The sequence below is a fragment of the Nanorana parkeri genome, unplaced genomic scaffold (genome assembly GCF_000935625.1).
Source record: "Nanorana parkeri isolate BGI_ZX_2015 unplaced genomic scaffold, ASM93562v1 scaffold30, whole genome shotgun sequence".
Classification (NCBI taxonomy): domain Eukaryota; kingdom Metazoa; phylum Chordata; class Amphibia; order Anura; family Dicroglossidae; genus Nanorana; species Nanorana parkeri.
The window spans coordinates 1,543,092-1,551,771 of record NW_017306298.1 but is presented as its reverse complement, the minus strand read 5'-3'; positions in this window follow the sequence as shown (position 1 = coordinate 1,551,771).

Below are 8,680 nucleotides of genomic sequence, written 5' to 3'. Positions count from 1 at the left end.
CAGATGGGGAGATTCACAGAAATTATTTGTGGCAGGTATATAGCAGGGCATCATGGCCTTCCAGATGTGGACATCTATAAACTTGGATCAGGCAGTGAGGTTGAAGTTCTTTTGACAGGTTGTGCAAGAGTTCAGGAGACCAAGTTTGGAAACTAGACAGAGAAACTCCCAAATCTGAAAATACACAAGAAGAAGTTCAATCTGAAAAGATATATTATTCTGACTGTATTTATTCTAAATATATTCTTGAAAAATATCTGTTGGTAAGGTTCATCATCACCTCTAAACAACATTACAGATTTCTTTGTGGCCTGAACCTAAAAGCCTGACCAAGATGTCTAAACACTTGAAAATACAGGGGAAACAAATTAAAGAAAAAACAATAGATATTGATAGTTTGCATCAGGACCACAGGAGAGCATCATGGACTTTCAGCTGTGGAGACCAGGCAAAGGAAAACATAACTGGATTCAAAATACTGCAATAATAATAATCTTAATACAAATTAGTAAGATAAATGTGAGATTGTAGTCCATGCCGGGGGTGATCTTGGAGCGGTGACTACTTTACAACACACACAGGGACCATAGGAAACAAGGGTAGCACCCTCCAGAAGGAAGGGCAGTGTCAGCACCAATTCAGAGAGGATTTGAGGAACTACAGCCGAGTGATACACAAATAAGATACATTGTTGTTAATAGTTAAGGTACTTGAATGGATTTGTAAGATTTAACTCCTGAGTTTAATCTCACTTTAACTTTAAATATTCAATTGTTTGCAGATTCTTTTCCTATGATTGGATAATTGAAGTAAATATTCACACAGTTTTTGAGAGTTGATCCTCAGTTCCTTTATTGAATCAGACTTCATGTGTTGGGGCTGTATGGCCCCATTCACACCAGCGAATGGGGTCAGATCCATAAGTCTTACAAACTCCTTTGTGAGACTCATGCAATCTGCTTTTCCAAGCTGGTCTGAATTTGCTGGCCGTTTGCATGTAACCACACGGGTTGAGATTGCCTGCAGACAACCACACCTAGACGCAGCTCTCTTTGTATTGTATAGCATAGGTCAGACTGGTAAGGGGAAAGTGCCACAAAGAGCCAGTCAGTGATGTGGCAGTGCTCATGTGTCAACAAGAAACATGCTGATTTAGGGAAAGAGCAGAGTAACAGAGATCGGTTTACCAGTCTGTTGCTGCTTAATGCGCTATTTAGTCATGGGGAAGACACAAGATCTGTAATTGCCTGTAACCACAGCAGAGAAAAACAGGTCCCCTGCCTTGCAAGACAGGGCTGTGCTGTGAGGCAGAGCTGTGTAAATCTCAGCACTAGATGGACAAAAATAATCTTTTGGCAGGTAAAACAGCTCTCATATGTGTATTTCATCATTGTATCTAGCATTGTGTCTGGAATTTAGCATTTGGCACTGGTGTGCACTATGTTTTTCTATCCTTCACCAAATTAGTAAATGTAAAATACAAGTCTCCAATCGGTGTGGTTAATGCTTTTGGCAAAACGAGTAGTGCACAAAAGGCAAAGGCCAGTTGCTGACCATCTACAAATTCTATTGTATATAATTAATATGGTTCTTAATATATCCTTTTTCTTTTTCTCCATTTTCCTTTCTTAATTAATTTGCTAGAAGATAATTCTGTGTTGAAAGATTGCATTTTAATGTTACAGAATGACACTGTAAGAAAAATATTTTTATAATGTGGCTACTATGCGCCTGATGGATAACAAGTTAAAGGGAATCTATAAAGGTTTTGGGTAAATTTGATTTTTTTTCTTTTAAACAGATTCAAGTTTTAAAGCATATATTTTATATGATGTAGACAGAAAGTGAGTGTCAAGAACGGAGTATCCCAGCAACAAACCAGCCATCTGCACAGCTTTAGAGTAGAAAGTCAGACATTCTATACTTGTTCTGCAATTAAAATGCTTCTGGCTCAACTTTTCTATTTTAAAGCTAAAGTTCTGCTTTAATGCACTGCGTTGTGTGAACGGGCCCATATACATACATTGCGAGAAAAAGCAGTAAAGTACAACCATTGTGTAGCACTGCAAAGTAGGACACAGCCTGTGTATATAATGAACAAATATAGCTCCTCCATTAATAATACTACTACTTATAATATTAATACTAATTATACATTAATAAGGTAATTTACACCCCTTTTCCACTCTCTGATCACAACATCATCAGATCCACACTCTCCCTATTGTTAGCCCCCCACCACTCCAACCAGCAACCCGTTACCCATAGATACTTCCACCACTTTAACCCCTCTCTTCTTTACTCTGCAACAGACTACCTTTATGACAAAATCACAACCCTTTTCTGCCCTGACCTTGCCACTTCTCTCTACAATAGCTCACCACTCACAGAATCAGGCCCCGTCCACCACAACCTTGGAAGACAGATGACACTAGAAGACTCTTGAGCGACTATGGCATAAATCCAAATCCCTGCGAGACTTCACCCAATATAAATCTGCTCTCCAAAAATACAGTACCTACCTCCACATAGCCAAACAGACCTATTTCATCCCACTCATTAACACCCTCTCATCTAGTCCTCATCAGCTCTTTTCTTCCTTTAACTCCCTACTTTATCCCCCTTCGCCTCCTCCAACCAACTCACTGACTGCCCAGGAGATTGTCAATCACTTCAAAGACAAGATTGACGCGATACTCTATGAAATCTTCACTGTCCAGACATCTTCCACTCCAAACTCACATTGCCTATTACCACATTCACTACTCTCTTCATTTGATCCAGTTACAACAGACAAAGTTGCTACTCTCATACTTTTGGACCTTTCTGCTGCCTTTGACACAGTTGACCACCTGCTGCTCCTCAATAAACTCCAATCCCTTGGCCTTCAAGACTCTGCTCTCTTATGATTCACCTCCTAACTATCTCAGTGCACCTACAACTCTACCTCCTCTCCTTTTCCTCTTTCTGTGGGAGTCCCTCAAGGGTCTGTCCTTGGGCCCCTTCTATTCTCCATCTACACCTCTTACCTGGGTCGCTTGATAGCCTTCCATGGCTTCCAATACCATCTTTATGCTGATAACACCCACATCTATCTCTCGACTCCTCAGCTCACCCCCTCTGTCTCTTTATGTATCACTAATCTGGATGTCATACCACTACCTCAAACTCAATCTGTCCTAAACTGAGCTCATAATATTTCCTCCTGCCCCGACATCTCCATCACAATCAACAGCGCCACAACAAACCAGTCCCATCAAGCCAGGGTACTCCGTGTAATCCTTGATTCTGAGCTCTCCTTTCAGCACATCCACATCCAATCACTATCTAAATCTTTCTGATTCAACCTCTGTAACATTTCAATAAATTTACCCCTTCTTAACAAACAAAACCAAGGAGCTTCGAATTCACTCCTTTCTTCCTTTTTGTTGGCCTACCACTAAACAGGCTATCATGAATGCTGCTGCCAGACTCATCCAACTTACCAACCATTCAGTGTCTGCTGTCCCTCTTTGCCAGTCTCTCTACTGGCTCACAATTGGCCAAAAAATAAATGTCAAAATGTACAGTCCTCCACAACTTACAAAGTCATCCACAACTCTGCCCCCGACTACATGTCCAAACTCATCTCAACATATTACACAAACCGTTCTCTTTGTTTCTCTCAAGACCTCCTGCCCGCAAACTCCCATGCTTGCCTCCAGGACTTCTACAGAGCATCTTCCATCCTCTGGAATTCCCTACCCCAATCTGTCCACTTATCTCGTACTCTGTCCACCTTTAGGCAATCCTTGAAAACTTATCTCTTCAGGGAAGCCTATCCACCTCAACATAACTGTCTTTTTACTTCCTTCCATTAACTCAACCTCAGCAATTATTACCTTTTGTATCACTTGCCCCTCCTACTAGGTTGTAAGCTCTCACCAGCAGGGCCCTTGTAACCCTATTGTACTGAAATTGTATTGTAAATGTAATGTCTCCCTCTATTTTATAAAGCGCTGCACAAACTGTTGGCGCTGTATATATCCTGCATAATAATAATAATAATCATTTACATCACTGAACACTAAAAAGAATATACATTATCATTAACACTGGAATTACATTATAATTCTGAACTCCAGGCAGATATAATAAACACAAATTAATGCACCTCAGTATTTTTGAGTACCTAAATTTGACTTGGTATCAGCCTCAATGCCGGTACAGTTGAGCTCCGAGAGGAGGAGGGAGAAGCATAAATTAAACTACAAAAAAAAAAAAGAAAAAGATCAGGTCCCCTCTCTTGCTAGACAGAGCTGTGGTGTGTGACAGGGCTGTCTAAATTTTGGAACTAGATGCAGAAAAATACAAATCCTTTATACTGTACAGTATATGTATTTAATTTGAGTATTTAGTGGTTTGCCTGAAGTTCAGCCTTAATGTGGACGGAGCAGAAGTCATGGAGGTGTGTGTACATTGGGTTCTTTATTCCTCCAGTTATTATCAAAAACACTACTCATTGGACAGCATAACATTTTTCTCTGATTGATGATTGTTTTGGGTTCTCTTCATTTATCCACCCATCAACTTCTCGCAAGAATAATTACAGTAAAGGGATTTTGTTTTGCTGGGGCAAGGGCACCTCCAGCTGAAAAACAGCCTTCTGACATACAAACACACAACAGCAAAACTGTTCCAAAATATGTTTTTGTAAAAAAAAAAAAAATCCTATGTTTTTCTTTTCCTTTGATGAAGGGTTTCCGCTCGGCTAGAAACCTTTAAAATATAGAGAACAAAGCTAGTAAAGACTAATAATTTTCTGTGTGGGATTGTGAAATACTGATAAATGAAAGTTAAGAAGCCTATATTTGTGACCCATATGATTAACTCTGCAGGATTTACCATCAAATGCCAAGTTTTATGTATTATTAAGAAACCGAGAACTGACATTTATTACGATTCACTTTGTATGATGTTTTTCTCAGCAAGAACCTTGTTCCACTGTAAATGGTTCACTTACTTTAAAATGGTACTTGACAAATTTTTCCTTTCTGAGGATTCTTGAGGAGGAAAATAGCGTGGACACTTCAGATTTCCATAACAGTTTGATTCAAAGGTGGCTGGTCAAAAATAGAGATTTATCAGAGGACCTAAATCATAGAACGGTATGATTCTAGAAGCTGACCACATTTTTGCTAATGAGCAAATTGAGGGCAATACTCAGAGAGTGCAGGGTGTGAAGAAAATCAAGCAACAATGACTTCTAGTAGTGGATTTGGTAAGATCTTATGGGGATAGGTAGATACTTTATCTCAAAAAATGTTTCATGTGATCTACCAATGGGACACAATTGCTCTTTGTAACATAATACATTTGAGTGGAGTAGATAGATGTGCTTTGACCTGGACTTATATCTTTTTAATTACATATATGTGTACTGTGTGTCCATTTATCCAGTGTCCATTTTAGGATATACCTCAACATGCTCCTCACTTCTCCTCCAAAACTTGGACAATTGTCCTCCAGTCATCAGTCATGGTCATGTCATCCTTCAGATCTTGGTCACCAGTCCCATGGGTCCTCCAGACCTCAATCATTCACGTGGAGAACTTTGTGGGTCATAAGTCAGTCTTTTCAGTTCTTCTACAAATCTCTGTAAATTTTTCTCAAGTTATAAATTATTATTCTTAGAATCCATCACTTGCCCTCCAAACCTTCCTCAGATATCAGCATTTTGGGAAGTTATATTCGGGCAGTCAGAATTTGTGTATAGACTCTGATTATTCCCACTCTCAGTAGCCACACAAGCAACAAATTCAGCCAAAATATTTTTTTTTGTTATGGTTGGAGTGGGGTAGATTTATCAACCTTGTCATGATTTGTGTGCCCACTGAGGAGATTCATCCTCTTTCACCCGATAACAATTGTCAACGAGACTAAAAGTGCGGGAAGATTTTTTGTTTTTACTGGACATTTTTCCAGTGAGGGAACTTGTTCCAGTGACAACTGCCTAACAGAGAATTCCCTTTCTTTGGAGAGATCTCATAACTTTCTGTATTTTCCTAACACAGGAAGGAAAATGTACCTAATGGGACATGGGCATTAAATAAATAAATACATAAATAAATGCCTTGTCTGGAGTTTTAATTACTCTATACTCTATCAAAAAAGCCAAAACTTTAGATACACTTTAACAGACGATAAAGGATAACCGTATACTTTAATTCATCCTGATGATGGTCGTCCTTTACATACAGTAGATATGAATAGAGATTGTGGGGCACATGAGAAGTAGTAGCAGAACACAGGCAAAGATTTTTGAACAACAGTCTGTGTGTTGCCCAAAGGGGCAAACAGCAAAGGTTTCAGCAGGGGGGGCAGATAAGTATAGGATTTATTAGGGCTGCTTGAGGAAGAGATGTGGCCCGAATAAAGATAATTTCACTAAACGTATAGATACCCTTTAACACTACAGCAATATTTAATTTCCCAAAGTATTGGACATGTACCCAATGGCAGGACTCACTGTAGGTCCCAGGATTTCTGTGCAGAATGGTCTTGTGGTAGAATATGTTCACTCTATTCTTGGCTGTCATATGCGGGTCAACATAGGACCCCAGGAAAATTTTGCAGTGCCCCATGATTTATAGCTAGATCATTCCAAATCTTCACTTCAGGTCCACTTTAAGAGGGCAGCCAAAATAGCTGACATATTTCCCATTACAGGTTCTCCTTAGATCTGACTGCAGTGTACCTTTAAGCAAGACAATTCTTAAACACAGAAGACAGAAAGATACTCGAGAGTGAATTACATAAAAGTAAAGTAGAGGAAAATTCTGTCTCATGGTTCCTTTCATGATCAGAATAATAGCTTTTATAATTAGGTTTGGAACTGTCGTCTGCTAATGGCACATCATTGATTATATTCTTACTGTGCCAGTTTTGACTTAAAACTTCAATGTATACCGAGGAAATAAAGAAGTCTATTTGTAAAAGCCAATTTTGAAAAGCAAAGGAAAAAAAATGCTTTAACTAATGAAATAGCTGATGACAAAATAGTAGTCTTTTTGATTTTAATCACAAAAAAATAAACTGGTAGTGACAGGCTAAGATGGATAGATTTGACATCTTGGCAAATCACTGTCTTTGATTCAATTATTGTAATTCGGAATAAAAGCTGTATACAGTATGTGTTTATGCCACACTGAAGTTTTCTCCATGATTGACAGTCATCAAAATTCATGACTATTAAAAACCAACGTGTGCATATTACAAACCCTTCTGTAGAGAGGGGAAGTCAGGCATGTCTCACATTCATTTGTATAGATATCTTTACAAAGGGCCTTAGACAAATATGTGGGTGTACAAATGGGAACTTATCAAGAGTAGTGGGACTTATGTCCTAAGCTGATCTTGAGCTCAGTGCTACACACCTCCGATAGAGTCATGCTGTCAGGGTACCAGGGGTTTTACCACTCCTCGGGGTTGCCATGTGCGGCAGAGGGCACGGGTTCTCCTTCCTGGAAGGACCCCTGGCACCAGGGTTGAGGGTGCGCATGCGCGCAATGTGCGGCAGTTGTGTGTGCGCGTGGACAGGCTGCGTGCACGGGGACACACGCGTAGTGCGCCTGTGCCCATTACAGGTGTCAGGTGTGGTCCTTGCTGGGGGAGGTTCCCAGCACACACCCTCTGCCTTTCTCTTGCCATTGGCTCCTGGATGCAGAGGCTTCCTGGTTGCCTCGGCAACCAGGGGGTGGTCTTAGTTCCCCACTGGGTATAAAAGCACAGTCAGTGCCCTGGCTCATTGCTGAGATATTCTACCTCTATGGTGTGATCTCCCAGGTCCCTGTGCCTCGAACCTATCTTGCTTCCTGACCCTTTGCTTGAACTCCCGATTACCGACCCTTTAGCCTGCCCTTCCGTTTCTGAACCTAGCTGCCTGCCTCGACCCGGATTGGACCTGACTACTCTTCTTGGATTTCCCCTGTGTACCTCGATCACGGACTTTGGCTTGCCGTCCCTGCCAAACGGTTCCACCCACGGCCCAGCCGTACTCCCCTGACACATGCTTAAAAGATCGGTCTCCAAGCTTCTTTCATGACAGATATACTTTAAAGGGTCAGTCCACCCAAAACAGTTATATTTTAGGCAGGTAAACCCCTTTCGCTGCCAGTGCAATGTTTATTATTTTACACACACATACCTGAATTGCCATTTGGCAATTAAAATGGACCTAAAACCCCAAAACATAATAGTTTCTAAAAGCAGAGAACCCATAGAGTTTAATCAGGGCAGTTGAAATTTTTTATGATTCTTCTTACAAACAAGCCACACTTCCATGGATCTTCATAAGTTAAAGTATATTTAAAGCAGTAGATATATGCAAAAACATTTAAAAAAGTTACCAAATAGGTAAAAACGTACCTGTGTCTCCGCTGCTCGCTCCTGTCTGAGCAGCAGTGAAGGATCATGGGGATGACGCATGTGCAGTAGAGCTCTTCGGCCAGAGACACAGTGTAAGTCAACACACGGACAGACACCGTGGTACACAGAAGACACAGCAGTCAGCGCTGGATCAGAGACTGGCATCAGCGCAGGAGGGATTACTGAAAGCTACTGGAAAAAAGAAGATGATCGGATCAAGAGGAATCATTTAGGGTAAGTCCTTAAAGAAGCAAGTGTGTGTTTGGGGGGGGGG